We start from the raw sequence: 6,278 nt of genomic DNA, 5'->3' as shown, positions 1-6,278 counted from the left end.
GTCATTGGGGACTTTCTCAAATAGACATGATGGCGTCACGCCTCAACAAGAAGCTTCGGAGGTATTGTGCCAGATCAAGGGACCCTCAGGCAGTAGCAGTAGACGGATAGGAAAAAAACTACGCGCTTGGGTGAGAAACACTGCACTGTGATTGTCAGCAGCCTCCTGATATAGGGAATTGCCAATCCCTAACATAAACCACAAACCAACAAATTAACAGGTGGCGCTTGACAATCAAATGAAATTAAAAAAACATTTATTTAAATACAATAAATAAGGTTACAACACACTCCCGGGAGAATAAAATAATATGACAATTCACAATAATAAAAATGTGCACTATGGTAAGGCTTCTTATTCAATTCCTCAGGTAACCAATTATAATTAGTAAACTTAAATGCACACAAATAAATAGCTGCGCCTAGAGGATTTTAGCTATCTATGGTACACTTTTGGTGCAAGTAAATTAAAATATGAAATAAATATATAATTGATTGATTAATGTGATTTCATAACATGAGTCACTCACGCCTTGGTATACCAGAAGGTGCTGTATACGTCACAAATCCATTGCAGTAGATGGTTAGTTGTAAGAATGCATAGGTGAATTACCTCCGCTGGGCAGGAGCCTGTTCTGTCCTTGCTCCCTGGTGGCGTCCCGCTATGCTGTCAGTGACACGCACCAGAGCCTCAGCGGGTAAGATGATGCTGCACCGTGCAGTGTGCCTCAACAAGCTGTGCAGGTTAATTACACTGCCTCCGGTACCTCCGTACTTTGCAGACAGGAGGCTGTTAGGGCTGATTTTCCGGAGTACGCCGGTCTGCGCCGGGCTGCAGGGAAACGGCACCCGTGATTACCACTTCCCCAGATGGCGTGGTTGGCCGTAGCAACTGTGATGGGGAATGTAGTGCAGATGCAGGTGCTCCCGGTGGTGGTGCTGTAGAGGTGGATTGCTCTGCACGGACAATGCTATGGTGCAGCGGCTGATGGGAGTGTGAATCCTTGCAAGTAGAACCTGTGTCCTAACGCGTTTCAACGCCAGCAGGGCGTCTTTTTCTAAAGGCAGGTAGACGCCCTGGTGACACCGTGGGTGTTTCAGTCGGTCTATGTGTTCCCTCCTCTTCCACTCATCTCAAAGATATTGAGAATCATCAGACAAAAAAGCGTGCGGACAATACTCATTGTTCCAGATTGGCCTCGAAGGGCCTGGTATTCAGATCTTCAGGAAATGCTCACAGAAGATCCGTGGCCTCTTCCTCTCAGAGAGGACCTGTTGCAACAGGGGCCCTGCATGTTCCAAGACTTACCGCGGTTACGTTTGATGGCATGGCGGTTGAGCACCGAATCCTAGCTGGGAAAGGCATTCCAGAAGAAGTCATCCCTACTCTGATAAAGGCTAGGAAGGATGTGACGGCGAAACATTATCACCGTATCTGGAGAAAGTATGTATCTTGGTGTGAAGCCAAGAATGCTCCTACTGAGGAATTCCATCTGGGCCGTTTTCTCCACTTTCTACAGACAGGAGTGGATATGGGCCTAAAATTAGGCTCCATTAAGGTACAGATTTCGTCCCTATCAATTTTCTTTCAGAAGGAATTGGCTTCTCTCCCAGAAGTCCAGACTTTTGTAAAGGGAGTGCTGCACATACAGCCTCCTTTTGTGCCTCCAATGGCACCATGGGACCTTAACGTGGTGTTGCAGTTCTAAAATCTCACTGGTTTGAACCTCTTCAAACGGCTGAATTAAAATTTCTCACTTGGAAGGTGGTCATGTTGTTGGCCTTGGCATCTGCAAGGCGGGTGTCCGAATTGGCGGCTTTGTCTCACAAAAGCCCCTATCTGATTTTCCATGTGGATAGAGCGGAATTAAGGACTCGTCCTCAATTTTTGCCTAAAGTGGTTTCGTCGTTTCATATGAACCAACCTATTGTGGTACCTGTAGCTACAGATGACTTGGAGGATTCCAAGTCCCTTGATGAAGTCAGGGCCTTAAAGATTTATGTAGCCAGGACGGCTTGGGTTAGGAAAACAGAGTATTACAGAAAGGCTTGAAATATGCTCCGGACAACAAAATGAACAAATTTAACACCTACGTGGACTTGCAAAAATTCACTAGAAATTTGACCCTGAAGAGGTTCTTCATTACACAAAGAGAAGCCAGTGCGGAAATTAGAAATATCTTTAAACCGAAATCCACATTTTTTCCAACACATTCGAAAGGTTGCTATGTGGAAACTTTCAATAAGCTGGTAGGGGAAGACTTGGAAAAGATTCTCCCTAAAAATAAAGAACATCCGAACATCACAAGAAAGGAAAGAGAGGCATTAAAATCTTTGGAGGTAAATGAAACCATCATTATTAAACCGGCGGATAAGGGGGGCAGCATTGTCGTCATGGACAAAGAGAAGTATGAACAGGAAGCCCTAAGGCAATTAAATGACAGAACTACATATAAAGTACTAAGAGGAGATCCGAGTCTAAGAATCCAAAAGAAAATAGAACTATTAATTAATAAATACAAGTCCATGAACACCATTACTGAAAAAGAAGCGGGATATATCATCAATCAGAATCCAAGCCTTCCAGTTTTTTACCTACTTCCGAAAATCCATAAGGATGCGAACAATCCTCCAGGACGACCGATTGTTGCTGGCACGGATTCCATCACAGCCAACCTTTCGGAATTCGTCGACCACCACCTTCAACCAGAGGTAGTGGGTATTAAATCTTACCTGAAGGACACCATTAATGTATTCAATATTCTTAATGCTCTAACTTGGGAGGAGGGATGTCTTTTAGTAACGGCAGACGTAAGTTCCCTGTACTCCATCATTAATCATAATATGGGCATAAATGCAGTGGAATATTATCTACAGAAGAGCACAATGGAGAAAACAAAAGTAGACTTTTTGAAAGAATCTATTGAATTCATTTTGAAGAACAATTTCTTCTGGTTTAAGGACCACTACTACCAGCAAGTATTAGGCACTGCTATGGGCAAACGATTTGCCCCTGCCTACGTCAATATGTTCATGGGATATTGGGAAGACCAGCACATTTGGAATAACAACATCTATTTAAAGAATATAAAAATGTGGAGAAGGTATATTGATGATATCCTGTTTGTCTCTATTGGGGATGAGATAGAACTATAGAATTTCTGTGAAACCTTAAACAATAATACCTACAACATCAACCTCACCTTTGAAATAAGTTCTAAGAAAATCCATTTTTTGGATCTCTGTATATACATTGAAAACAATAAAATAGAAACGAGAAATTACATCAAACCGACGGACAACAACACGTATATACCAAGAGATAGTAATCACCATCCAAGTTGGCTAAAGGGGATCCCTAGAAGTCAGATACAGAGAATCAAAAGAAATTGCTCTAATAAGCAAGTATTTGAGGAACAAGCAACAAAGATGAAAATGGGGTTTGTAGAAAGAGGATATAAAGAAGAAGAAATACAAAAAACAGTTGAAGATTTCATAGTTCAGGACCGTTTACCCCTGTTAGAATATAAAAATAAAACTGCCACTACTCACAAAATAGTTCCTCTTATCACTCAATACAACAACCAACATAAGGAAATAGAAAAAGTTATCAGAAAACATTGGCACATACTCACCAGTGATCCATTACTAAAGGAACTAATTCCGGCGAGACCACATTTTGTATATAGAAGGGCTAAGAATATCAAATCCCATCTGGTTAAAAGTGCACTCCCCGAGAAGAAAATGGGGAGAATAAAAACCCTTGGGTTCCACAGGTGTGGTAATTGCATCATGTGCAGAACACATAAAGGAACACCTAAGAAAGTTATTGAATTTATTTCAACAGTAACCGGTACGAAATATCCCATCAAGGAATTCATGACATGTGATACTAAAAACTGCATATATATGATCCAGTGTAGTTGTAATTTACAATATATAGGGCGCACCTCCCGATCACTCAAAGAAAGGTGGGGAGAACACACACGAAATATAAAAAAAGGTTTAGATAAACATAATTTATCTAACCACTTCAAAAGTCGCCACAACTGTTCTTTGGATTCTATATCCTTGGTGATAGGTATTAAGAAAGTAATTGGAAACTGGAGGAAAAAAGATACCAAAACTTTATTAGCCCAATCAGAAATGAAATATATACATATGATGAAATCACTTATCCCCACAGGTTTAAACGCAGAGTTTGAATTGAAATGGTTCCTCTGAATATCCACACTCCTTTAATCCCATCTTATTTATACACTTTATTGACCTGATGTTCATACACTTTATGCGTAGTATGTATTTCTTTTTCTTTATCACTCATGCTGGTTATGCTATCCCGTTTAATAGAACATCCATTACACTTCCGGGGACATGTGAACCGCATAGTGTGTCATCCACTGTCCACTCTGATAGTGGTCGTCACTTCCGGAACTAGGTGGAACGCAATCCGTGTGTTCCATGTTAGTTGGTGGAACGCACAAAATCTGTGAGTCTTTTCGCCTGCGTGACCTTCCCGGAAGTCTGACGCACATCCGCTCAACCTCTGGAGATCGGTGGAACGCATACTAAGGAAGTGTGTCACCGTTCTCCGGAGGTAACATCCGGACCTAGGTATGAAAGGCCCGCTTGGATTGGCTGATCAATTAAATTACACCATGAGATTGTACTAACACGGGTTTCTATGACAACCAGGTCGTTTAGATTTATGATATTATTTTATCTCCGAATACTATCTACTTGAAATTGAATACTCACACTCATTTATTATTAAGTGGAATGACCCGATTATAATAACAGCCTGAACCTGGCCCCCCCCGGTTACTATAAAATTTGCAGAATGTAGTAATTATTCATATTAAATGGGCGGGCTCTCCCAGAGGTTAAATAGACTGCTCTGGGATCTGTTATCCACCCTGAGGAAGACACAAGCAGTCGAAACGCGTTGGTGGAGTTTTTTTCATTCTCAGATACACCCAGACCATCTACCTATGGTATCCGGCAGGAATGGTGAGCACATGAGGGCCCTTATTGTGTGGTTTACCTATCCAGCTGAATTTTATATTACACCTTCCTAGGTCATGTTTTTGGTCATAACATCGTGGTGTATCAGTTTTTTATAGTGATTTTATGTTTTATCATTTTTTTATCAATAAATTTACCGTTGTATGATTGTCATACGGTGAACATTTATTTGGAGTTTGGCTGTTTCGAGTGGAGAGGAAAAGAAAACGCTACATGATTGTATCGACCTGTTACAAGTAAGCTTAAGTGTAAGCTTATTAGAAATCATTATCCTTTGGTTATTATAAAATATCTGGTACCATTATCTCTATCTACATCTACCAGTGAGCCTTAATCTATTCCTACACTTGTGTGGTGATCCTTAAAGAAAGTATTTCCCATCTGGTGGAAGAGGGTACATATTATCCCACCCGCACGCGATAATATAGAGATAAGAACTATCTACACATTGTATTTGCATATTCTTTTTCATGTTGCATTGAACATCCATGGATGGGAGTCTATGAAAACGCCATCCCTTCTGGATGAATACAACCAAAGAAACCTTTATATGATTACTTCTACTTGTCACAAGTAAGCCACGTGTAAGCTGACACTATCCGACCATTCGGGTAGCATATGGGAACTAATTGGGAGAAGTAACATAGAAAGAAAAAGATACCTTTATGTGCATGAGAACATTTGTTTTATGTAAGCCACAAAGTGAGCACGATATAGTATACATCATCATGTCAATTTGGGTGGTCCTCTAATATAGACCGTACACAAAGTGGGAATACACTTCATAGGACCCCGTTTTTTCCGAATTGATTTAATATCCCTGACTGGTAAAAGAGACTGTACTACACATTGGACTCTTTTTTGTTTGTTTTTTGCCCTCCCTTCATTGCCATCCACGGTATTCGTTTTTGGAGGAAAAAACTTTGGTCTTCCAACCGAAAGGAAGGACGGAGGAGAATTGTTTTGGACTTACCACATGAGAACTCTCATATGAATAAGTATCTGTTTTATCTCATCAAATGTTGGGCGCATAAGATATCAAATCTTAGTTTTGTCTAGGAAAACAGAGGCACTGTTTCTCTGACGTCCTAGTGGATGCTGGGAACTCCGTAAGGACCATGGGGAATAGCGGCTCCGCAGGAGACTGGGCACAACTAAAAGAAAGCTTTTAGACTACCTGGTGTGCACTGGCTCCTCCCACTATGACCCTCCTCCAAGCCTCAGTTAGATTTCTGTGCCCGGCCGAGCTGGATG

This window comes from Pseudophryne corroboree, chromosome 8, assembly GCF_028390025.1.
Source record: "Pseudophryne corroboree isolate aPseCor3 chromosome 8, aPseCor3.hap2, whole genome shotgun sequence".
Lineage (NCBI taxonomy): Eukaryota > Metazoa > Chordata > Amphibia > Anura > Myobatrachidae > Pseudophryne > Pseudophryne corroboree.
This window is presented reverse-complemented; position numbering follows the sequence as displayed.